This window comes from Dipodomys merriami, unplaced genomic scaffold (genome assembly GCF_024711535.1).
Source record: "Dipodomys merriami isolate MVZ:Mamm:240054 unplaced genomic scaffold, mDipMer1.0.p SCAF_45, whole genome shotgun sequence".
NCBI classification, from domain to species: domain Eukaryota; kingdom Metazoa; phylum Chordata; class Mammalia; order Rodentia; family Heteromyidae; genus Dipodomys; species Dipodomys merriami.
Genome location: NW_027206013.1, coordinates 581,171 through 609,099, shown reverse-complemented (window position 1 = coordinate 609,099; position 27,929 = coordinate 581,171).

The window sequence follows — 27,929 nt, the reverse complement described above, 5'->3', positions numbered from 1 at the left end:
AGTTGAATAATGTGCTACATTTTCATAGGATTGTTCTCTACTAATAATTCTTATATAATATATATATTAATTGATTTCTTTTTTGACAGTTGTGGGGCCTGAACTCGGGGCCTGGATCTTGTCCCTCAGCTCTTCAGCTCAAGGCTAGTGCTCTACCACTTGAGCCACAGCACCTCTTCTGGTTTTCTAGTGGCCAATTGGAGATGAAAGTCTCACAGACTCACAGACTTCTGTGCCAAGGTAGCTTTGAACCATGATCATCAGATCTCAGCCTCCTGAGTAGCTAGTATGACAGCTGTTAGCTGCCAGTATCTGGCATGAGTCTATTTCTTTTTGGACAATGTTATCACTACCCTTTCACTCTCCCAGTTTTTCCAGTCATCCCTTCCCACAAGAGGCCTGTCTTTTGAGCAAAGATTTTCCACATTAATACCTTGTATGAATTTATTGTACAGTATGTATTCTCTGTGATTCAGTCTCCTTACAAGGGCTGCAGGCTGTGATCCAGAGGGGTTAACCCCAGGCAGGACCCCCTCTTCCCCTCCTTCCTCTCACCATGGGAACCTAACTTTGCCCTGAGCAGAGGTACCCACCTCTAGTATATCCACCCATGCCTTAACCCCCACTGTTTGTATATACACACACCCCACATCCCCATCTCCACCCCTCCAGGAGCCTCTGAGGGATCTTGCCTGCCCCTACCCAAACTCACAGAGGGTTCACACTACTCCTGGGGAGCTTTCTTCAGCCAGCCAGATCATTCAAATAAGTACCTCCCTCTATGGCAAGTGCAGGGTCCCAACCCAAAGGTATAGATCAAGAAGCAGCAGTCCAGGGCCTGCCCTTGGCACTCATTTGCCCCAGCCTTTGGCTTTACTCCCTCCCCACTCTAGGTGGTACCCACCATCCCACCCCCAGGCTTGGAACCTTCACTGGCCTCAATTGGCCCCCAGGCATATGACCCCCTGAGCCAAGTATGCAGAAAGCTTCCAGCCCCATGTGGTGAGCACACGGGGTAAAGAATCTGCACCATGGCTCATGGACATTTCACTGAAACATGGGCTCCGAAGGGAGTTTGGGGCCTACTTGGACTTTCCTGCCCGGGCAGGCCTCTCACTGAAATTCTCAGACCTCAGTTGCCTGAGTAGTTATGATGTCAGTCCTGGGCCACTTGTGCACAGCTTTCCTCTTGCTTTATATTTCAATGTAATGGAAGAGAATATACACATGATAGAAAAAGCAGCTCTGTTTGCCACATATGCAACTGCAAAATGAAAACTGTAGTAGTTTCCAATATGTATGTTTGTGGTTGCTGTGCAACAGTTAATCTTGAACTTATTTGTTTTAAGAACTGGGTTTAGAAGTCAAGACTTGGTACTTTTAGGTGTTTTTTATGTGCTTTTTAGGCCAGCAAGGGGTTGGTGTACAAGAGAAATGAAGAGAAGAATGGCAGATTGCCAAGGAAGCAGTGTCTAGAGCCCCAAATACACTTTACAAAATGTTTTTGCTTCATCACAACCCACCTTTCTTGGTTGCCTATCAAACTATCATCAGGGACTGGAGTCCCTCTGATAGTCAGCCAGTCCCTTCTTTTCTTTGGCTCTTTTCCCTGGTGAGTAGAAAGGCTCAGTGATAGCATGGTTCTCCTCACTACAGAATCATGACATCTACCTACCTATGCTTGGTTCTATTTTTTTTCTGTTTTAGTTTTCTGTACCCTTTATCTTGTATATGAGTTTATCTGATCCATGGACGGGAGACAGAATCAAAGAAAAAGCAGGGCAAATTATCAACTAATGCAACAGTGATACTCACTAGACACTGTGTTGGAAATGAAGGGGAGTAGTGGGGATAAGTAGAAGAAAATGAGGAATATATAACAGTATTTATAAAGAAATGCACTCTAGGTTGGTAGTAATTATATGTGTTTTTTAATAATGTATTTGAAACAGAATTTCATGGTGTAGAATTTTCTATTTGTAGGATGGGATCATCACCTTAATCTGTTGATTTAAGGCCATTGGAGATTTAGCTACTTTTTCTTGATTGTTTGGTATTGCTGACATTCTAACCCAAAGCCTTGTATATGTTAGACCAACACTCTGCCCTGAGTTACATCCCAGCCTCCAGATACTGCTTTTCAGTGTTTGAGATATGAAATTGTTTTCTTAACCCACAATCCAAATTTGGGATTTATGATGGTTCTAGGTTTTTAATCATGGATTACTGAACTCTCCTGAGTCACTGACGTACAATAAGCAAGTGTGTTCTCTGACCACGGGGCTGTGCTATGGCATCTCACATCTGAGCCAAGCAAGTGTCTCCTGTTACATGGGTAGTCTTGGAACTAAAAGTCATTTTCCGTTTCTTCTGCAAGTAAGTTTATTTTGTTGCACTGGAAGTTGGTACTGATTTGGAAACTTTTCAAAGCACTTATTTATGAGTTTTTAAGGGAAATTTTTCTCCATTAAAAATACATGATCAGAAAAAAAGACATGTATTCATTATCTTACTTAGGGAACTGAATTCCCCGCCCCCCTACACTTCATCACCTTTACAATAAAGATATTTTTCAAAAACTTTTTTTTTTTGTCGGTCGTGGTGCTTGAACTCTGGGCTTGGGCGCTGGCCCTCAGCTCTTCAGCTCAAGGTGAGCACTCTACAGCTTGAGCCACAGGGCCACTTCCGGTTTTCTAGTGGTTTATTGGAGATAAGAGTCTCATGGACTTTTCTGCCCAGGCTGGCTTTGAAAAGTGATCCTCAGATCTCAGCCTCCTGAGTAGCTAGGATTACAAGCATGAGCCAATGGTGCCTGGTTACACTTCTTTTATTTGCAAATGAGATGCTGTTTCCATATAAAATTCCAAAGAATATTTCCCTTTCAAAAGCAATCCTACAACGAGAAAACTCTTGCATATTGCAGAACCAAATTTTAAAAAATTCTGCAGTTCCAGTGACTCATGCCTGTCCTTAACTACTCAGGAGGCTGAGATGTGAGGATAGCAGTACAAAGTTAGCAAGGGCAGAAAAATCTGTCAGACTCTGGAATGAACTGCTGAAAATAGCCAGAAGCATAGCTGTGGATTAAGCTGTCTAGGTCTATTATCCCTGTGCAAAAAAAGCTCTGGAATAGCACCCAGGCCCTGAGTTGAAATTCCAGTATCTGCATACACATGTGCCCCACCCCACTCCCAACACTAATAAGTGAATGGTTAAACTCTACAGCATGCACACTATCTAGCCGTAAAAACAATAATGTGATTCAAGCAGATTACACAGGCTGTGGAACGCCATATGGAGAGGCAGGCACAGGGGAAGAGCCCCTCCCCACCTGTGCCCCAGCAGGCAGCATTGGGTTGATGTCCCCCCTTTGTAGATCCGCACTCAGGCTGTAACACATGCAGTGTGAACCTCACTCACTCTGCCATGTCTGCACCAGGGTGGGAGGTTTAGGGTTAGAGGGCATCCATCCCACCAGAGCCGCCTGTGCCTTGACCCTGACTCCTGCCCTACCGTCCCTACCACACCCCTGCCTGCACCCCTTCCATGCCCCTCCCAGCAGCTTTGGGCCTGCCCCTTTCCACACTCACAAAGGGTCCACACTTATCTTCCCTGGTGCTTTCTTCAGCCAGCCAGAGAACCCGATGTGCACACCTTCCATGGCGAGCACAGACACACAAGCCAGAGGCCAAACTCCAGAAGCAGTGGCCCAGTGCCTGAACTGTCTGCCCCCCAGCCTGTGGCTTCTCCCCTCCCCACCCTACTTGGGCCCCAACCTCCATGCCCATGCCTGGATCCCTCAGCCCCCCTCAATTTCATTCTCTCCCCCTTGGATTTTGCAGACTGACTACCATCTGAAACAAAACATTCTACTCACCTCTTTATGTCTTTATCATCGATTAGCTGGATCATTCTTCTTGAAAGAGTTCTAGTTTCTTTCCTGAATTCCTTCTTGTTTAAAAAGTGACTGTGTGCCATCCTTCTCCATCCATGGGAGCCTTGCTGTGTGAGACATATGTGGGTGCTATCTTCTTCTCTTGATACTTACACAGATGTTTCTTCATTGTTTCCACCAGGGAAGGTTGGTGTGCAGAAGTGCTCTCTCATCTATTAGTGAGAACTACCCTGCCTTCTGCCTGGCTCCGGGAGACCCCTGTTGTTGGAATTCTAAGGCTTTCTGCACCCCCAACCTCGGCCCAGGGGGTTGAGAGCCAGGTGGCCAATTGAAGCCGGCTGAGAGTTCCCACTGGGGGTAGGGGATCTCAGGTATGGACGGAGGAGGGGCAAAACCATGGCTGGGGCACACATGTGTGTTTAGGGGGGACCTGGGTCCCAGGGCTGGTGCTGGACCTCAGCATCTGGAGCTTGGCCTCTGGCTCAGTTCCCTGTACTGACCATGGACCATGGACTCATCGTGTGCTCTGGCTGGCTGAAGAAGTCATCCCAGGAGAAAAAGTTTGGACTCCATGTGAGTTCAGGAAGGGGCAGGAGGGTTCCCCAGGACAAGAGGTTATGGGAGGGTTGTGGATGGGGAGGTTGGGAGGACTGAGGTAGTGTGGGTTGCGGCACAGGCCACTTCATGTGCCCAAGTGTTGGGTGACTCACCACAGACACCTCAGAATGAGGTTCCCACCTCAGGTGTCAGAACCAGAGCGTATGGATCCCCAAGTGGGGGGTAAAGGGGGTTTTGTTGGTTTGGATGGAGGGAAAGTGTTGTCACCCAATGCTGCCCTCATGCTGGGGCACAGGCGGGGGGAGGGGTCTTTCCCAATACCTGCCCCTTCGGATTATAGCCCACTGCCAGTGTAAAGAGGTTGAATCACATTATTGTTTTCATGGCTCGATAGAGTGGATGCTGTAGGTTGTATCCACTTACTCTTTAGGGATGTGTGTGCAAGCGCGCTGTCCCATAGTGATTCCTCTACTAGATGGCTCTCTAATTCTCTTGATCTTCACCTTTACCTTTGGCTTTCGCTTGGTAGTTAATTGGAAATGAAAGTTTCATGAACTTTCCTATCTGGGCTGGTTTCAAACTGAGAACCTCAAATGTTATCTATGCACAGTTTCAAAACATACCCTACTGAAGATGGGAAACCTTATCTGCTGCTTAACCAGGATTTATTGTGGCTCCACTCACCATGCCTCATGGGAAGGGGCTCCCTGTTTGTAGACTGAGATCTCATGGCCTCAAAGGATGGATCTACCTGAAAGTACATGGTCACTGCCCTGATGTTGGGTCTGGGTGGATGCATTTTCTGTGGTGTTGGGTCATCATCCCATGTCTTAGCTGGAAGTATGCAGTGCCACATATGATAAGAACTTTTGCCAGAGATTGTCACTTCACAAATGCAGATTCTAAATCTGTATTCCATTTTTCACAGTGTAGAAATCCTAAAAAAGAGACAGGCTCCAATGCAGCCTGCAACCCCAACACCTACCACCTTTCACCTATTATACCCACCTTGTGTGTTTTCCTGGTGCTATCTAGGTCTGGAAGAAATGCTGGTTTATCTTGTAGAGCAGCCAGAAAAGCAATGATGAAGGTGTTGTGGTATACTACAAGAATGATCTTTCTATGAAACCCCAGAGGTGAATTGACCTGAGCCTCTGTGAGCTGTAAATTCTGGTGTGACCTTCCAGGATGAGAGGCAACCAGATGGCTTTGTGTTTGCCATTCAGAACAATGAGCACACTTTTTACCTTATTGGCCAGGACAGAGGAGGGCATGAATAAGTGGATGGAGAGCATCTGTCAGTTCTGTGGGTTGGGGCAGGTGGAGAGCACAGGTAAGTAGACACCATAGCTGTGGTGGGGAGAACAAAGGGTAAAAGGAGTGAAGAGCAGGGCACCAGTGGCTCATGCCTGCCATCCTAGCTACTCATGAGGCTGAGATCTGAGGATCATAGTTTGAAGCCAGCCCAGGCAGGAAACTCTAGGATACTCTTATCTGCAATAATCTACACAAAAAAGCCAGAAGCGGTGCTGTGGCTTAAGTGTTTGAGTGCTTGCCTTGTGCAAAAGAAGGTCAGGGACAGCACCCAGCCCCAGAGTTCAAGCCCTAGGATTGGCAAAAATAAAATAAAATAAAATAAAATAGTAGCAAAGAAGAAAGGCTGTCCAGATAGGAAACCATGAAATGTGAGTGGTGATGCAAAGGATGTTGTAAAGTATCTTTAAGGCTTTAGTCACCTCCATGTCAGCCCTCTGGCATTCTCCATCTTCACTTCTCCTTTACCTGTCACAGGAACGTCTTGCTTTGATGTTGAAAGACCATCAACACATACTTCATTTTTTTTATATCTTTCCTTACATTTCAATGTTGACCTCTGGACCCATGAACATGTTCTTTTTTCTTTTCTCTGTTGCTTTCAGTTGGAAATTTTGTAGGAAAAAATCTTGTTTTTGTAGTAAATGTTTCACAGATGGTTTTCCCTGTGTTGCCCCAGCTTCCCCTGAAGTCCTAGGTTCATCTGATCTTTCTGCCTCAACTTGCCAAATGCTGGGACTACAGACATGCACCACTATGCCCACTCACCTTTCCTTTTTTCTTTAAATCACCTTTCAATCTCTAGATTCCTATTTTCTTCTTTCCATATTCTAGTAAAAAATGTTTCAGATAAAGTAAAGGGGAATATCAGGAGTGACCTTGTGTCTACATATGGAGCTCAGCCTGAAGATAACCTTTCAAGAAAGGACCATGAGATTATGTTGAAATTAAAGAGAGTAATGTTTAGAAAATATCTATATGTTATAGCTCTTGTAGAGTTTCTTCAGTGTTTGGTTGAAGGGGTTAGTGGAGAATACAGCCATCTTGGCTGTCTTTGGGGGAGGTGAGAATCGGGGCAGTGGCAGAGCCACACATTCAGTAGAAGCTAGTCCAGAGCTTTATGGCAATCACACTTGGGGCCTGTGGTTTCTGAGCCTCTGTTTTAGATGCTTGAATGCAAGAGATAAAAATAAGAAACATTTTCCAGAACAGGATTCTTTCCTATGTGTCATCACAGCTGTCTAGTTGCCAGTGAGAGTAGGGTTTCATATGAACTTTCTTTTGTCAGGAATTGGGGAAAGGGGCCAAGCACGGTGGCACATACCTATAATCCTACATAGGTACTTGGCAGGAAGAGTCTGAGAGGAGTCAAAGACAGCCTAAGAGATGTTCACAAGACACCATCTCAATAATAAAAAGCTAGGACTGATGGTATACCCCGACATCCCAGATAGGCGAAAATTGTGAAGAGGAGAACTGCCATCCCATCCAGCCCACTACCCAGGCATCCACAGAGTCTCCATTCAGAAAATAGCAAAAGGGAAAAGAGCTGGGACATCGAGTCCCAGCCTTGGGACATAAGAGCACAAAAGCACTCATGTAAAGCCAAAATTCTGTGCAGCTTCACACACTGACCTTAGAGATCCAAGGACCGGCCAGGCAATCCTCAGACCATACAGGACAGTCAGAAGCCTTGTCTAATCAAAACATAATTCTGACATTTTTAAGCTCAAACAGTAATTACCCATTCACCTCTGCTTACAGCATCAGGGACCTTCTCTATCCTCTGTCCCAAACATTTCCAAATATCTCTCACCGTCAACTCCACAGGTCAGATGTGTATTGCTGTCACAAAGTATCTGGCACAGACAACTGAAAACAGGAATGGTTATTTTGCCTGGCTATTTCAGTCCATCATGGTGGGGGGGATGTAACAGAGGGGAACAGCTCAAATTGTGGAACTCACAAAGGTGGGGGGGGGGGAGTGAAAGGGACCTGTGTGTCCCTGCTTTCTCCTGTTTTTATTTTTCTTTCACTAAGATTCATAGTCTATGGAAGGGTGCTATACACCTTCAGGACAGGTCTCCATCCTTTTCTGAACTAATACTCTCTTGAGATGGTCTTAGACACAAAAAGAGATATGCTTTGTGAAACACATGGGTATGTCTTCACTCTTCTATTTGACAGTGAACAGCAACTACAGTTATCACAGTCATGGTCACTCGAATCTGTAATTCTACTCAGGAGGTGCAGATTTGGACATCTGTGATTGAAGGCAAGCTAGGCATAAAGATTATGGGACTCCATCTCTATTGATTAAAAGCCTATGTATAAACAAGAGGATGGCTGTGCAGACTGCCTGAGGCAACTCTCCCATTGTGTGAGGCTTTGCTCTGGAACAACCTTCTAGCATGAAAAGCCCTAATATCATGATCCAAATGAAACCTTTACTGCTTAGTTGATATCAGATATTTTGTCACAGTCATAAGTGGGTAACTAAGTGGTTACCTTAGATGCTGCCTTTATCTTCTTTCTGCTAGGAATATTGACACCAGGACCCATGTCCTTGTGAGAAGTACCAAGTCAGTGCAGAGCTTTATCTAGGACAGTAGACAATGTTTTGCTGTGGCCCAACACTCCTGTGGACTCTTAAGCCACACTAGTGTGCTGAAGAATTCCAAGAAAACACGAGTCATGCCCTCCAGAGCCTGACTGACCCAGAAAAGTCCAAGTCCAGCCACACAGGCCCTGAGACCTACATTCACAATAGTTCCGGACACACAGATATGCCCTGTATCTGAATGCTGATAATGTCTTGCCAGACAATCTAGGTGTTCCAGCCCAAGGTATCCCTGGAAAGCTCATTTGGGATGAGAACCATGAGGCCATAGTGGTGGCTGATACAAGGAGCCCAGCAGTAGCTCACACATGCCTGTCCCAGAAGCCAAGTGAGGCAGAAATTCCTTAAAGAGAATGCGTTTCACAGAAAGCTCTTCTCAGGAATAATGGCAGATTATTCTCAGTGTCTGCCATCACCCCTGGATGCAGCCTTCTCCCTGTGATAGGTGACACCCAGTCTCACCCAGGTCAGTGCCAACTCTAGCTGGGATCAGAGTGGGGGATAGCACAGTATCCCCATGATGTGCTGGCCCTCATCATCCCCACTCATGGGAGACTTAACCACCCACCTCATGGGTCAGTGGTGCTCATGACAAAGCTTATGCCTTCGTGGTCACTAATGCCCACAGCACAGCTCCTGCCCCACTCACATGTCCTCCAGCACGAATGACATCAGGTCAGACAGGGCTCTGCTGACTGTACTCCTAGAAGTCCTCTGTCAGGAGAGTTTTCTAAGCTGGGCCAAGAAAGAGCAGAAGTAAATCTCATCCTGGATGCCCAGAACAACATCTCTGAGATTCATCAAGGTGCTAGGCAGCTGGGGAGGGCATGGCTACCATTCACATGGCTGGAACAAGTGTGAGCCTTTCCTCTCCCATCACAGCTCTACCTCTGAAGTCTCCCATCTCACCTCGGAGTCAGAGAGCCTTTATTAAAGGTACATTTTGTGGCGACCAACCAGGCCTTGCAGCTAGAATAGATGCTGCCTAGGATTTGTGAGGAGGCCTTTACTATTCAAGACAGATAGTCAAATATTGAGCATATGGTATAAAAGATAAAAAAAGTGAAAATAACACACAGTGAGATCAAAGGAGGATATTCTTAGTGGAGGAATACAAACTCTCAATGTCTGTATGCCTTATAAAATCATACCACTTCATATGTCTTTGGGAGAGTAAGGGAGACACAAGGGAGAGACAAAGAGGGAACAAATGCAACAGTGGCATTTACTATGTTGAAAGTAAACTATGAAATTTGTGGGTAGGGATGGGAGAGGAAAAAGAGGGATCAAGCAAGAGCAATGGAAGGGTGACATGACCAAAAAGACTGTAACGCCTCTGTATATCATCATAGTAATAACAATAAAATTTAATAAAGTAGAAATGTGAAAATAATACCAATTTGGGTTGGTGAAGAATTGCCATACAATGATCAACCAATGGCTTCATTTTCACGTTGCACTCTGAAGAAATGGGGTGGGGAGGAAGAATGTGTTTGGTCACATGTAGCAGATGGGAAGTCAACCATTTTGATGGGAACTGTGCTACTATAACAGATGTCAAGGCTGCGAAATTGGATATATTGAGTAAAGCAAATGGAGCTACTATACTGAGGAGAGCTTTTAATACACCAGACTCTGGCTGTGTTGTGAAGCTGTGTGAGAAACTTTGATCTTTCAACTAGTGACTAAGCTTGAGGACCAGATGGGTTTTGAGCACTAAATGACAAAGGAACAGTGATGTCTGCTTCTGAAAACCTTTTTAATGATTCTTAAGATTCTAAGAAATTACAAGTTAACTTGGACACCTTGCTCTGCAGGAGTGTATTTTGGGAAGATATTATCTAAATCTTGAGAATGAGAGGTTCAGAGTCGTTGATCATTGTTGGCTCACCCCTCAATAAAGACAGAATTATCACTGCTATCAATAATGATTTTTCATTCTTGACAGAGAAGCACAGAAAGTTCATTAATCAAAAAATGTTAATCCAAGAATAGTTTTGCCATACTGGGGATCAAATGGAGGGCTTTGAGCTTGCTAGGAAAAGGCTCTGCCATTGAGTTACACATTCGAACATGTTTTGTTACTGAAGGTTAATAAGATACAAAAGAACATGTTTAGCTACTCAATGAGAGGGCAACCTGTGAAACAAGAGAAGAAGGAAGATAACTGAAAGAAGATCCAGGAATAGGAGAGCTGGAATGAAATAATAGACACCTACACCAGGTAGCCAAAGACACAAAGTTTTATCTGGTTTTAGGAAGGAATTAAAATTGGTCTAAGGAGAGATGCAAGTAAGTGTTCCTGTGTAGAAATATCATAATCCCGTGAAGATTTTCCACATTTTACTAATATGACATACAAAATGAAAAATATTAGAAGAAATCAGTAAGAACAGAATGGAGATGCAAGTCTTTAAGATGAGAAAGTTTGAAACAAGTTAGAAAATGAGAGTTTTCTAAAGAAATAGGTAAAGAGTGGTAACCAACAAAGAGAAAACACTATGAGGTTAATGATCGTAAAGTTGAAATGAAGCCTATCATGTTTGGTTGTTTCCTTTTCCAATTCATATTCAGCTATGTACAAGTAAAAAAAATGAAAATTGTATTTATGATGGCTTGAATTTCACCATGGATTGTGGAGGTGGGAGAGCAATAGAAAAAGAGGCAAAGCATACTGGTGTGATTCTAATGCATGCTCCAGGGACTTCAAATAAGTAGACAGAGAAGGCAGGACAGGGAATGTAATGAATGGCAGAACAGTAAGATAGAAGCAAATATGTGCAAATCCATGTAGACAACAAATCCTGGACTTGGCACTTGAGGCAAAAAGTCAGAAAAGAAATTTGTAGAGATTAAGAATGTGGTTATTGGAACTGAGATTAAGGATCCTGAAAATACTGCCACTAGCAACAAAGAATGACATCTATTTTGAGCTGGACTAAAAAATAAAAAAAAAGAACTTAACAATGGAATTAAGCACTTTCACTAAGCCTACTTCAGAAAGACAGTAATCTAATACATATAATTATACACATAAAAATTCAAGCAGTCCTCAGAACTGTACTATAGAATACCTGTCAATAATACTGAGAAGGGTATTGAGGCAACGGGATGGTAAATAACCCGCAGAGACATTCAATACTTGTGTTGCAGATAGGTTTTGAAACCAGAAAATCAGACTCCACATTCTGATTTCTTCACAAATGACTGCAAACTGGAAAGGCAAATGTTAATGATCTGAATGCAAAGATAATTTTAAATACCGTCCATATTGCTGTAGAAACCAGCAAGAACTCTGCTAGGGTTATGAGTGATAATTGCAGTATATCACCAGCTAAAATAAAACAGAGGAATAAGGATTGGGAAACCACTGCCCCAGGAAGGGAACATCCAAGGAAAAGAAAAGAGAACAGTTAGAACGAAGTAAGGAGAAAACATACTGACATCTGCAGCACCAATGGTAAGAGGAATTTTTGCATGAAAAGATGGGTACAAGAGGAATTGATGAGAATGTTGAAAGAGGCAATATTTACCAACAAAGTGCTTTGCTGATTAGCAACTACTTTGTAAAACTACTTAAGCATAAGAATGATCATTTATAAAAAAAAAGTTTTTACAGGATTGTTATTCATGAAGGGCTGGATCCCCTTTATAGTGAATCGTTAGAAAAAGGCTGAGTGTATAACTGATTGTGCAGCTGACTCAATATCAGTCCAGATGTTTTAGCCAGATGTTTTAAATATAGAAAGGGCAGAAGATGAACCAGAGAAAGGAATAAAGCTGAATGAACATAATTATGGAACTGAAAAGTGTAACTTATATGTATATTCAAATTATATTTTAGAAAATATTGAATTAAATGCATAAATCATAGATGAGTTCTAGCCATCCTATAAAAGATTACTTGCAAATAATAATAGTAATGATAACAAACTTTGAATCTAGTTTGATTTTCCAAGATTAGTCACAAGAACCATAATCTAGCCAAATAATAAAACAGTACACAGTATTCACAACTATGATATAATACTATATGCTTATAATGCATTCACAAAAATGAAATAAACTAGTTTCAGTACATAACTAGAGTTTTAGAATATGATTAATAATATAAATATAATTATATAAAGGTGCTTTTAATGTGCAGTGTGTAAGTACTTGCAACTTTCTAAAAATTACAAAATTTTGCAACTAAATTGTGTCTTTTGGTAATCTAGATATATTTTTAATGAAAACATTGAAAATGTTTTTGCAGAACAAAATTTATGGTGTTTAGATATATTTTTAATGAACAAATTAACAGTTTAAAATGTAGATCAAAATTTAATCAGTCTGTTGAGAATATGTACTATATAGCATTGCCCAGTCAGTAAGGAATGACAACTTCTATCCTTATGTTTGTTTGTTTGTTTGCTTGCTTGCTTTTTGCTTTTTGTTTTTGCTGTTGACATATTAAGGAGTCAAAGAGCACATTTTCATGAAGACGTTCATTCAAAAGGAAATAAAATGGTGACCAATGCACCTTGACAATTACTCTACAAGCATTCATGTAAGAGGATGGGGATAAATGTATACTTTCTAAAGATGATTGAATACTTTAACAACAATAATTTAACCATTTTTTTCTACTAAAAATAATGTTCTTTTATTATAGTGTAGAAGAAGCCTGTAAGAATATTTTCACACTGGCCTTCACTTTGTAGATTCATGAAATTCATGCTTCATGATTCCAAGTTTTTTTTGTTTGCTTTAGTAGTAGTATTTATTTATTTATTTATTTATTTATTTATTTTGCCAGTAACAGGACTTGAATTCAGGTCCTAGTTACAGTCCCTGGAAATTTGTTTCTCTCTAGGTTCGCACATTTAACAATTTAAGTCCCAAATCCACTTTCCGATTCTTAGCAGTTAATTGGAGATAATTTTCAAGGATTAATCTACCCAGGATATCTTTGAACCACAGTTCTCAGATCTCAGTCTTCTGAATAGCTAAGATTACAAGAATGAGCCACCAATGCCTGAACATGCTTTAAAGTTTTAACAGGAGCATGTTGTATCCTTAAAATGTGGCACAGACGAGGCTCTGCCCATGTCATGAGAATTTGTGGGAAGCAAAGGACTCTAGCAAAATGATCCTCTGCTAATATAAAGTATTTGAGTATGGGTTGAGGTTGGAAGAATTAATTTTTATTTGAGCAGATATGTAGTTGATATCTGCAGACAACCAAGAATTATGAGAGAGTATATTCTAATCCTATTTGATTAATTGCAGAAAAATAGATGCAACTACCTCCAGGTCTCTTTATGGTCATATTACATATGTCTGTGCTGAAAATTTACTCTGCTGAAAAGATAAATCATATAATTCATTATGAAAGGTTTCTCTAGTAACAGTGGTTTATGTTTTTATTTTTATTCTTATTTTTTGTTGGTCATGGGACTTGAACTCTGAGCCTGGGAACTGTCATTCATCTCTTCAGCTACCACTTGAGCTAAAACCACTTTCCCCCTTTTCTGAGTGGTTTATTGGAGATAAGAGTCTCAAGGACTTTCCTACCTGGGCTAGCTTTGAACCTCAATCCTCAGATCTCAGCCTCCTGAGTAGCTAGGATTACAGGTGTGAGCCATCGGTGCCCAGCTAGTTTATGTTTTTAAACAAATCACCATCTAAATATTATGTGTGCTTCTACCAGGATACTTCTGTATTGTAGGATTTGTGTCAGCACCATGAGCATCTTTGACTAAATCTCACTATACTTGTGTTCAGATGACCTTGTAATGTGATGCTGAAATAATGCTTCTAATAGTATATATAACTTGATATATCCTACAAATTTAAATGAAGTCTTTGCCAAACTCCTAATTTGGTGGACTAAAATTACTTTATGTTTTTTCCCCATTGTAGGCAGTTTTCAGTTTCTAACTAGAAAATCAATTATGCTGGCAACAGAGTAATTAAATGAGGTAATTAGATGTTGATTCAAATTAGGACTATCTTTTGATTGAAACCTTAGTGCACTAAACAGAGATTATCAATACTATATTCTTAGCATACTTTTTACATATCTTCTGGTGGAATTCTAGAAAATTGTTTTTGTAAACAAAATGTATTACACACATTTAAATTGTTTTTACTTCCTAAAGCTGAATGTTTTCTAGATAGGTTTTTGAAAGATAGCTTGGTTGCCTGGTTTTGTACCCAATCTTAGTGTACAAGTCAATTTCATTTTAATCATTTAAGTCCATATCGAACATTAAAATTACTAGAGTTTCTTCTTGATGTAGCTCTGAATTACTTCTTTGATTTCATCAAGATATATTTTGCCTAATATTTTGGATTCATTTATACTTTTCTTAAACCATTATTTGAATTAATAATACTGTTATATTCTTGAAGGATTTGAAAATTATGTTGTTAGAAAGTCACTTCAGCAGGTCACCAGTGGCTCACACCTGTAATCCTAGCTATTCAAGAGTCTGAGGATCACAGTTCAAAGGCAGCCCAGGCAGGAAAGTCCGTGAGACTCTTATCTTCAATTAACCACCAGAAAACCCCAAGTGATACTGTGGTTCAAGTGGTAGAGCACACGCCCTGGGCTGAAGAGCTCAGGAATGATGACCAGGGCCAGTGTTCAAGGCCTACAAAAACAAAACAAAACAAAACAACAAAAATAAACACTTGTGTCCTTATCTTGGGGTTTATTGCACTTAACGTCATCTTATCCGACCTTTTCTGCTTGTCTCACACATATACTAGTTATTGCAAATGAGGGAAACCATGGGACCTGTGTTTCTTTGTGCCTGGCTTACTTCACTGAATTTAATTTTTTCCAAGTATTTCCATTTCCTAACAAATGGCCCAAGATAAAGACACAAGTGATTTTTTTCTGTCTTGCTATTTCTCCTAACATATTCATTAGGTACCACCTGAGTTTTTTTTGTTGCTTTGTATGTCCCTCCCTCACGGTATAGCCCCTGATATCACTGTATTAGATGTTGGTATAATTTAGGGAGGGGAAAGGAAAAAACAAATAGTTTAATCAGGGAAAAACAAATAGTTTAATCAGGGATACAGGTTGACCCATTGCAACAATGAGATATACACGATGCTATGTTGAAAAACGAACTTTACAATTTAGGCGGGGGGGGGGGGGGATGGGGAATGTTGTTGTGGAGATGGGAGGAAAGGGATGGTAGGGGAAAACAAAGAAGGGGACAACAAAGCTTGATAAGAAATGTAATCATTACCTTGCTCATGTAGCTGTAACGTCTCCTCTGTATAGTATTCTCACAATAAAAAAAATTTTAAAAAAAAGAAGAAAAAAGAAAGTCACTTCAAATCCAATCACAATAAAGAATATGGCTTGAGACCTTTTATCAGAGCAAATCTGTATTTTTATATATGCCTGAAGAATTACAGTATTTGGACATTTGTAATTTTATTATACTCAATTCATTTCATTGTATTTGTTTCTCACAATAAACATATCCTTGTCTTTCAGAAATAAATGCCTTTCATGTAACAGCAAAGATGCCAGAGTTGTTTACATCTACATGATGTTTATCTCATAATACCATTTAATTAGAGTGTGATTCACACCAAGCATATTTAAACGTACTTTAGATTAGCCTAAGCAAACACAGTTCCCTGGTCATATTGACATGTTTGTCTATGCTTGCGTATGTTTCATTTGTAGGACACCAAACAAAATGAAAGGTAACATTTACTTCTCTGGTCAATGATTTAGATGTTCAGTCCAAATTTCTACATTGCTTTAGTAGACAACACAAATCATAGGAAAATTGCTGGAATATGACTTACAATGAGAAAGACGCATTGTCTACTTTAAATTAAATGTAAGAAATATTCTCTCTCATACAATTATAGTCACATCACTACCCTTCCATCCTTAATTAAACTTTGTTTAAACTTTCTTCTTTGTAACGAATATTATCTCACCTTGGTCATGAACATAGTGTTGCCTTGACACCTTCAAGCAATGGGTTCTGGATTCTACCAAAGCCAAAACACATGGATGCTCAAGTCTCTTCTATAGATGAGTAGATAATTTTCATATATCTAACTATAGATAGATTTATAAATATTTATGGATATTGCCACACATCTGTAATCTAATAATCTATCTAATGCAATAATGTATAAATTTCTAGATTTCTTATTTCATCTATAATATCAAAGACAGCCACTATCTTGGTAGTTGCTCTACTGTATGAATCAGAGGATAATGATAAATAAAAGTCTGTACTTACTGAATACAGACAATTTTTTCCAAAATATTTTCACATATCAGTGGCTGAATCTACAAATGAGAAACCCACAGATTTAGATGACTGACTGAATGTAGAAATATTTTATATTCTTGTTCAAATTCTACAAATGATATTAAATGAACAACGTATCAGAGCTTAAAAAAAATGGAAGTCAATGTCAGTTTGAATATCAAGTTTTAAGAAGAGTACAGACAGTTCAAGACATGCATATAAATTTTGACCAAAGCAGGGTAAATAACATTTCCATCTTCAAATTATTTTGTGAAATATCACACTGTACCTTATAAATGTGTAAAATTAATATGTGATAATGAAAATTTTCAGTCAAATATTAAGTAATCTGTTTTTCCCATAGAATATAAAATTATATATGTATAAAATATATAAGTGTATATTATATACATATTATATGATATATGATTATATTAATACCCTTATACTTATAATTACATGTATAATTTACATCATAAAGTGGAACTTTCCTATATTTTTACAGTAATAGGAAGGAGGTACACAATGAAGTTAGGCTTCTACCTCCTACCACAGAATTATAAAGGTATGAACAGAAGAATATTTTTCTTAATATTTACATTTCAAAAAGATGGCTCCAAGCTTTCTGAAGAAGTCATTGTTGGGTTATAAAACTGGCTAGAAGTTCTGGAATACGTTTACATATATCTCAAAGGGGAAGAGGAAAAAATTACAATTACAATTTTTTTAATGTTCTAATAAAGCAGAGTAAGAGCCTAAAGGAAAGGAAGAGGAGAAAAAAACTGTCTTAAGTTTAATTGAGGTGAGAAGAATGTAAGGCCGGCCTAGGTTAAGGAAGAAATTCTCTTACTGAAGTAGAAAGTACAGCAATTGTTACCTTTCTTGGACCCTTGAGACGTGACTGTTGTGGCTGAATTACTGTGCATTTAATTTATTTAAATGTAGTTAATAGAGGTGAATTTAAATTTAATTAGTACATACTTAGATGCCACAGTATTGAAGTGCATAGGCAAGATTAACCCATAATCACTGGTCTCCATCTTTAGCCATAATAAAAATTTAGTTAATAATTAAAAAAATTAGTATTTTAGGCATATTCATTTAAATAAAGTACACCTTATTTTCATTGCTGTTCTCTGATCACTAAGTATATAATACTGAACTTAAGTTTCATATGTCTGTTCAACTACTATTTGGTTTCCAAATACAAGAAGATAATGACACCACTAGGGCATTTCTTCCAATCCCAAATTTGGCATATTTTTTGCCTTTAGTGACAACTTTGCTACATAAAGCTTGAGCGGCAGAGCTTAGCGTTTCAAAAAGACTCTTTTACACGTTCCATGAGAAGCACTCATCATCTGTTATTTATTTCACATATTTTTTTTCCTGAATGAGTGACATAGAGGAGTGCCCAGATGCATCAACATTTTCTCTTTTTTGGCTGAAAGTTTTCATTTTTAAAAACTTAATTTTGTTGTGGAAAGATGCCCAGTGTCAAGATCAGGGTCCTGTTATGCTTTCCAAAGCTTCTTCTTTTACCTAAATTCATCCTGGGGTCCTCCCCAACATGTAGTGACAACCCCTCCCCACGCTAATTAGTTCTTGCTTTAATCTAAGCTCAGAATAAAGAGACTCTCATCCTGGAATAACTTCGACGACCAAACACAGAATATTGTGGTTGAACTATGATCTTCTTTCCCAGTGTTTACTGTGTTGAACTATGTACATTAAAAATGTGAGCACTAATATTTTCCTATAACCCTGTTCTCCTGAGGCTGAGACAGGAGAATCTCAAGTTCAAGGAGATCTTGACATCCATGTTACAAGACAGTAAGATCTGGGACAAAAGAACAAATAATAGATTCATATGATCCAAGTTTAGGATTGGACATTGTCCCATCTTCCTAAAGGTGGTCAATTACTAAAGGATGACTAAGTTGGTCACTTCTTTATGTGTATTTTACTAAAAAATAAAATAAAATTGGAATCATCCCAGTTCTGCTTTTTTTTTTTTCTGGATCATGGGTCTTGAACTCTGGTCCTGGGCACTGTCCCTCAGCTTTTCTGCTCAAGGAGAGTGCTCTACCACTTGAGCCATAGCGCCACTTCCAGATTTCTGGTGGTTAGTTGGAGATAAGAGTCTCATGGACTTAACTGCCCAGGCTGGCTTTGAACTGCCATCCTCAGATCTCAGCCTCCTGAGTAGCTAGGATTACAGGCATGTGCCACCGGCACCCATTCTAGTTCTGCTTTCTAAAATTGTTTGGGAAAGTAAAGAAAACTAATGAATTCAAAGCATCTAACCAAATATTTGATACCGGATAAGCCCTTACTACATATTAGCTATTGGTAATATTGTATTATTCTGTGTAAGAATGTCTGTATATGTGCACATTTTCTTCCTTTATGGCTCTTTTTCTTTATGGCTCTTTTTATTTCATTCTAAAAAGTTACTTTTTTTCTTTTTAATTTGAGTGTCAAATCTTTTCTTTACCTTACATATCTTTAAGTTTCAGTCTAGTACACATGACTTCAGGTACCTATGGAAATGTAACACTCCTTCAGAAGGTAACTACATCAAATCTCAAATAAGTATATTTAATCCCTTTATCCAACTTAAAATTATTCACCTCCTACTTAGGTCTCAGTGTCTTACCTGTACATGGGTAACAGGTGCTTTAAGTCTATCAAATATAAAGGTCTCAGAAGTAGAAAAGGTCAATAGCTATGTACATATGAGATGAAGTTAAGCGAAATGAACCCCAAGACAAGGACACAAGTGTTTTTTGTTTGTTTCTTGCTTGCTTGCTATTGTTTCTAATGTATTTATAAGGTACCATGTGATTTTTTTTTTGTTGCTTTGTATGTACCTCCCTCACGGTATATCCTGTTTTCACTGTATTTGATGTAGGTATAATTTAAACAAAATGTTAAAATAGGGATACAGGTTGAACCATTGTAACAATGAGATGTACAATGAGATGTACAAGGCACTAGGTTGAAAAATGAACTTTACAATTTAGGTGTGTGGGGGGAGTGTAGTTGTAGAGGTGAGAGGGAAGGGATGGTAGGGGAAAAACAAAAGAGGGGGCAACAATGCTTGATAAGAAATGTACTCATGACTTTGCTCATGCAACTGTAACCCCTCTGTACAGTATTTCCACAATAATAAGCTTATTAAAAATAAAACAGAAAACCTTGAATTGAAAAAAAGAAATACTTTATTCTTCTCCCTCATTTAAATCATGTGGTTGTTGTTCATATAGTCAGCAAAGATTCTGTCCTCTCTAATAAGGAAATGCTCTTGTTGCTCTTGTGTAATAAGCCACATAGTTTTTGAGAACTAATTTGAAAAAAAATACGAGCATATGGAGGTTTGATCTCCATTCATACTTCAAAGTGCAACACACTGAGGTAAGGATTCATGCACATATGTTTCCGTCTCTTCCTTTCATTTCAGCACCCCTCCTATAGTTTGATTGAGGCTTCATTGATGTTTTCCAGGCTCCAGAAATGACCTCTGATTACACAGCTGTTTAGTAAACCATATTTTGAATGTTAATACTGTGGCTTGAACTCAGGACCTCACACTCTTACTTCACTTGGTGGATCATTTAAGCCACGCTTCCCTTAACATCTTTTTTCTGGTTACATGGAGATAAGAGGCGCATGGATTCAACTACTCACTGTTTTGACCTGTGATTCTCAGCCTCTTGAGTAGCCAGGAATATAAGCACAAGCCATTGCCACCTGGTCCTAATTAATTTCTCACTAGTTCTCATTTTACCTTATAATAACTTCAGAAAATACTGTATTCTCATGGCTTTATGAATCATAACCTATGTGCTTCACTTTTTTCTCTCTTCACTCTGATGTTACTCTTACACTGTGCTCACCCAGATAATCAGCTTCCTAAAATCTAAGAATATTTTTTACATTCCTTACTTATTTTTCCTTACACTGATCTTCCTTAAATAACATTTCTCCATCTAACAGTTGGGAAAATATTGACTTTATTTCTAATGCAACTAAACCAATATGTTTTCTATGAAAATATTTTTCTATCAGTTTTTTTTGCAATCCAACTACACTTTTGTTCTCTGCTCAAAGCTCTCTACTCCAATGTCTTATCAAATTATATTATAAATATGCTCTTTTCTTTTTTCCACTGTAGTGTGAGCTCTTGGGAATTAAGCACCTTTTAAAACTATCTGAGCTGTTCCTATTTAAATCGAATTTCCTCAACTGACCTGTATATGTATTACTAATATTTTGAGAGGTACATTTTCCTAAGGAAATTATAAAATGAGTGCTTCCTGACTTTTGAAAATATTTTGAAGCATTTAATAAAAATAAATTTTGAAATATTTATTGGGCATTGAGATATTTAAAGAATAAAATAATGACGAAAACACTTATCTGCTGACCAATAACAAATACGATTCAGCCTATCAAAATTAATTTTGTATTGTTCAAGAGATAAACTCTAGTAAGTCTAGTAAGCTCATGTAAGGGGATGCTTCGCCATCTGCTGGCTATTTTAAGTTTTATCTACATTATCCCCAAACACTAGCTTGTTTGTGTTGTTATATGCATGTTGGTAAGCATCTGATTACACAGAAGAAAATATGTTAAATTAATAGACTGAAATTTAATATAACAGAAAATATATTTTAATTAAACAGATATGTGTTTCTGATTGCTTTATCCATTTAGTTGTTTCACAATGAGTTTAATACTCTGAATACTAAGGCTATAAAACAGACAACCAATTGGTAATCATTTGGCTTCATTTAAGATACTTTTAACCTAAGTTAGAGCAAAGCATAACATTTCCTGATGTCAAGCAATTAAAAATATATTTTTATTAAATAGTAAGAGTTACATATAAACATAAACATTGACACTATACAAAGAAAATACTGAACATATCTCTGTAAAATACTGAACATATCTCTGTTGTTTGGCACTTTATCTTTTTACAATCAAAAGTCAAATCTTGTCCTAAATGCAATTATAAGTGCCTATGTGTAGATGTATTTTCATTTAACAAGGGAATTCTTCATCTTGGATAGTATTTATTCTCCTAAATATTAAAATTTAATCTCTTTGTAATAGATTGTTTGCCTAGACATGATAATCTTGACAGAGATGATTTATGATTTTGAAAGTATAACTAAATTTCACAGACCCCTTGAGGAAGCTTACAGGAGTTTGTATTAGAGAAATCGTGAGTGATTGCATTTTAAAGGGGAAAAAAGCTCAAGAGCAGACAATTCAGATATTAATTAACTACATAATCTGAATTACAATATTAAGTCACAGATCAAGGAAATTGTCATATCTCTAATTACTGATTCTTCATAACAACCAAACAATTGGCATAATTGAAACTATTCCCTAATTATTTGTGCAACTGTGAAGACAAAATAGAGTTTGAACTTTGCCAAGTTCAACCAGGTATTATATTCTATTGCTGGGAAACTCAGCCAAATTCCTGAGTGCTCACTACAAATTTGTGTTTTCTCCTTTCTGTAATAGTATAGTTTTACAGCAACTTCTATAGATTTAGCAGGTGTTTTTGGTTTATTTGTTTGTTTTTGTCAGGTGGGGCCTGAACTCTGGTCCAGGATGCTGTCCCTAAATCCTTCAGCTCAAGGCTAGCGCTCTACCACTTGAGCCACAGTGTCACTTCTGGCTTATTCTGCTTATGTGGTGCTGAGGAATTGAACCCAGGGCCTCATGAATGCGAGGCAAGCACTCTACCACTGAGACATTTTTTCAGCCCTGCAGTTAAATTGTTTTGCAAATCAGTGCACTTAAAGTTATTTTCTGTGTCTGCTGTACTTAGATGATAATTTTCATCAAGAGAGATACATAAAAATGTACAGTTTCTGGGCAGGGGTGGTTCATGACCAGTTCTAGATGTACTGGAGTTTGAGATCTGAAGATCCCAATTGGAAGCCAGCATAGAAAAGACAAATCCTAGAGACCCTTATTCCAATCAAACACCAAAGTAAAGTGCTCAAATGGTTAAGTTGTAAATTAAGAAAAAAACTGGGAGAAAATGAGGAAAGAGGTGAAACTGTTCAAAAAGAAATATACTCATTACTGATTTATGTGATTGTCATCCCTCTGTACATCATATTTTCAACAGCAATAAAAATAATCACTCTAAATACAGCAGAAAAAAAGATAAGTAAGAATGTGAGGCTCTGAGTTCAGCCCTTGGTACTGGCTCACAAACACGTGTACGCTGGCAAAAAGTTGCACCTCCACAGTTCTTAGTACATTACCATAATTATGAACTCCTAGAGCAAGTAGTTCAGGTGTTAGTCCTATCCTACACAAGTTCATGCCATTTATGTTCTGAATGTTCTAAATATTGCTTGTCTATCCATCCCTTCTGAGTATAACTGCTATTATGTAGAGAGGCAGAATGTCTTCTTTTTTCTTGTAATTTACTGAACATATAACCCTACAATTATCTTTTCTCAGTGATTTTAGATTTTTGTAGTTTATTTTTTATATTTAAATTCAATTTTGAATTAGCATGTATTAATACTATGAGGGGTTCTATTATTATAATTTTATAAATGTGCACAACATGGTTTGAAATAACTTACCTATTCTATTATATCCCCTGTCTTTTTCAATTTACTTTCTCCAACAGAGTTTAGTTGGATTTTATTGTTCTGACTTCATATATTATATACATATATATGGGTGAATATATAAATATTTATTCCTATACATATTTATATACACATAAATTATATATTTAGGTATATATGTATTTACAAATAAATACGAGTTCATATATATATATGTGTATATGCACATGTCCTAAATATACTTCATTGTTATTCACCCCCGACAAACAAACATCTTTTACGCTTATATGGCATTATCATAAACATTATCATTATTAGATTAGGAAGAGATTAGATTAGAAAGAGATTTCATAAAAAGTAAAAATACATGAAACTTGGCTTTTGAGCTTCAGGAAATCACTGAAAATCTATTGATCTCAGTTCTATGTTTTCCTACAAATGACATTTTTTTTTTTTTTTGGGTCCGGTCGTGGGGCCTGAACTCTGGGCCTGGGCACTGTCCCTCAGCTCTTCAGCTCAAGGCTAGCGCTCGATCGCTTGAGCCACAGTGCCACTTCCGGCTTTTTTCATTTTGCTTATGTGGTGCTCAGGAATTGAACCCAGGGCCTCATGCATGCAAGGCAAGCACTCTACCACTGAGCCACCTTCCCAGCCCCATGACATACTTTTATAGTGCATGCATGTATATGTTTGTATGCATGTATTTATTCACACACACATATTATTTGTCATTTCTTTAGTGTTGACCACTTGGAAAACTCATTCAATTTCAGTTTATACTCAGTCACATAGTCCTAGGCCATCTTTTCTTATACTAGTCACTAGCATGTTGGCTGCTAAATTTTAAAAAAATACATGAAATTTGAAGCAAACATACCTTTAACTAATAAACGGAGTCTAAATGTTCAGAGAATTAGTATTTTCAACTACAAAATGAAGAGCCATTTTGATAACTAGGAATTATTTAACTCAAAGTTTTAAAAATAAATGTCAACAAATAAACTTATTGGTTGAAAAAATTGGTTAAGGTTTGATATTAAAGGAGAATTTATTTTTACATTCTCCATCGAAATATTTGGGCAAAAACAAAAACATTGTGCAAACAACCGCATCAAAAAATTTGTGCCAACCAGGTGCCAGTGGCTCAGGCCTGTAATCTGAGCTACTCAGGAGGCTGAGGTCTGAGGTTCAAAGCCAGCCTGGGCAGGATACTCGGTAAGGCTCTTATCTCCAATAAACTACTAGAAACCTGGAAGCGGTGCTATGGCTCAAGCGGTAGAGCGCTCACCTTGAGCTGAAGAGTGCAGCCGAATGACCTCTGCTGGGAACATGCAGAATCAGGTTCTGAGTTCTTACAACAGAAGAGCATTTCACTACTTTCAATTTTTCTTAGGAAGAATTCCAGATTCTGGCAGCCGTCAGGCCGCCAGGTGTTCCGGGTTCATATCTCCTTGTAAATCCTCAGTGGATTCTTCTACACGTCTGAAATTTGGCAATGTTACACAGTTTGCATTACAGCACAATTGCGCCTGCAGAGCTCTGCAGTGGTTGCACACAATCAGAAGTGGCAGCCATTTGCGCTTGTCCCCCTATGATGCTGCCAGCTGACTGGGAATACCTGCTTCACATTCTTCCCACCTGGGTATTACTGATTAGAGCTTTTACGACTACACTCTCTTCAGCCAGAGCAGTAAGTTGAACCTCTACCTATGACACTGTGATGAAGCTTTGAGAAGCAGACCTCAGTTGTTTGGGACGTGGCCACTGTCCATCCATTACTATGGATGGCACTGGATATATCAGGCTCTAAGTAGTCCACTGTTGTGTTCAGCCGAATGACCTCTGCTGGGAACACTCAGAATGAGGTTCTGAGTTACTGCAACATAAGAGCGTTTCACTACTTTCAAGGTTTCTTAAGAAGAAATCCAGAATCTTGATGCTGGCAGGCCTCCAGGTGTTCTGGGTTAATATCTCCTTGTAAATCCTCCATGGTTTATTCTACACCCGTGAAGTTTGGCAAGGTTACACAGTTTCAATTGGTGCAAAATTGTGCCTGCAGAGCTCTGCTCCAGTTGCAAACATTCAGACGTGGCAGCCAGATATGCTTGCCCCCTTAGGACACTGCCAGCGGACTGGGAATATCTGCTTCCCATTCTTCTCACCAGCGTGCTACTGATTACAGCTTTTACGGTTACACTCTACTCAACCTGAAGAGTACGTTGAAGCTCTACTTATGGCACTGTGTGAAAGTTTTGAGAACCAGACCTCAGTTGTTTGGGATGCGACCATCGTCCATTAATTGTTATGGATGGCACAGGGTATATCAGTCTCTAATTAGTCCATGGCTGTGTTCAGCAGAATGACCTCTGCTGGGAAGATGCAGAATCCAATTCAGAGTTATTGCAACATAAGTGAGTTTCACTACTTTCAAGGCTTCATAGGAAGAATTCCAGAATCTGGCTGACGTCAGGCCTCCAGGTGTTCCGGGTAAACATATCCTTGTGAATCCTCCATGGTTTCTTCTATACCCCTGAAGTTTGGCAAGGTTTAGCAGTTTGGATTGCTGCACAATTGCACTTGAAGAGCCCTGCCACTGTTGCAATCATTCATATGTGGCAGCCAGATATGCTTTTTGACCTAGGACACTGCCAGCTGACTGGGAATATCTGCTTCCTGTTCTTCTCACCTGAGTGTAACTGATTACAGCTTTTACCGCTAAACTCTACTCTCCTTGAGGAGTAAGATGAAACTCTACTTATGGCACTCTGTGAAAGTTTTGAGAACCAGACTGCAGTAGTTTGGGACGTGACCAATGTCCCCCCATTCCTATATATGGCTCTGGATACATCAGGCTCTAAGTAGTCCACGGGTGTGTTCAGCCCAATGAACTCTGCCAGGAACATGCAGAATCAGGTTCTGAGTTATAGAAACAGAACAGTGTTTCACTACTTTCAATTCTTCTTAGGAAGAATTCCAGATTCTTGTGGACAGCAGGCTGCCACGTATTCTGTATTCCTATCTCATTGTCAATCTTCAGGCGTTTCTTCTACATGCCTGAAGTTTGGCAAAGTTACTCAGTTTGCATTACTGCACAATTGCGCCTGCAGAGCTCTGCAGTGGTTGCAAGCACTCAGAAGTGGCAGCCATTTGTGCGTGTCCCCCTGGGATGCTGCCAGCAGACTGGGAATATCGGCTTCCCATTCTTCCCACCTGAGTGTTACTGATTAGAGCTTTTACAACTACACTCTCTTCACCCTGAAGAATAAGTGGAACCTCTACTTATGACACTTTGTTGAAATTTTGAGAAGCAGACCTCAGTTGTTTGGAACACAATCACTGTCCATCGATTACTAGGGACAGCACTGGATATATCAGGCTCTAATTGGTCCACAGTTTTGTTCAGGCGAATGACCTCTGCCGGGAACACTCAGAATGAGGTTCTGAGTTATTGCAACATAAGAGGGTTTCACTACTTTCAAGGCTTCTTAGGAAGAAGGCCAGAATCTTGATGCCGGCAGGCCTCCAGCTGTTCCAGGTTAACCTCTCCTTGTAAATCCTTGATCATTTCTTGTCCACCCATGATGTTTGGCAAGCTTGTGCAGTTTGCATTGATGCACAATTGTGCCTGCAGAGATCTGCCGTGGTTGCAAACATTCAGACATGGCAGCCAGATATGCTTGTCCCCACAGGACACTGCCAGCTGACTGGGAATATCTGCTTCCTGTTCTTCTCACCTTAGTGCTACTGAATACAGCTTTGATGGCTACACTCTACTCAACCTAAGGAGTAAGTTGAACCTCTACTTATGGCACTCTGTGAAAGTTTTGAGACCCAGACTTCAGTTGTTGGGGACATGACCAACGTTCATCCATTGCTATGTATGGCACTGGATATATCAGGCTCTAAGTAGTGCACGGTTGTGTTCAGCCGAATGACCTATACCGGGAACATGCAGAATCAGGTTCTGAGTTATTGCAACAGAACTGCGTTTCACTACTTTCAAGTCTTCTTAGGAAGAAATCCAGATTCTGCCAGCCAGCAGCCTGGCTTCATGTGTCCTTGTAAATCCTCAGTGATTTCTTCTACACGACTGAAGTTTGGCAATGTTACTCAGTTTGCATTATGGCACAATTGTGCCTGCAGAGCTCTGCAGTGGTTGCAAGCACTCAGATGTGGCAGCCATTTGTGCTTGTCCCCCGAGGATGCTGCCAGCTGATTGGAAATATGTGCTTCCTGTTCTTCCCACCTGAGTGTAACTGATTAGAGCATTTAGGACTACACTCTCTTCATTCTGAGAAGTAAGTTGAACCTGTACTAATGACACGGTGTTGAAGTTTTGAGAAGGGGACCTCATTTGTTTGGGACACTACCATTGTCCATCCATTACAATGGACGGCACTGGATATATCAGGCTCTAATTATTCCACGGTAGTGTTCAGTTAAATGACCTCTGCCGGGAACACTCAGAATGAGATTCTGAGTTTTTGCAACATAAAGGCATTTCACTACTTCCAAGGCTTCTTGGGAAGAAACCCAGAAACTTGCTTCTGTCAGTTCTCTAGGTGTTCCAGGTTAGCTTCTCCTTGTAAATCCTCCGTGGTTTCTTCAACACCCGTGAAGTTTGGCAAAGTTGCAAAGTTTGC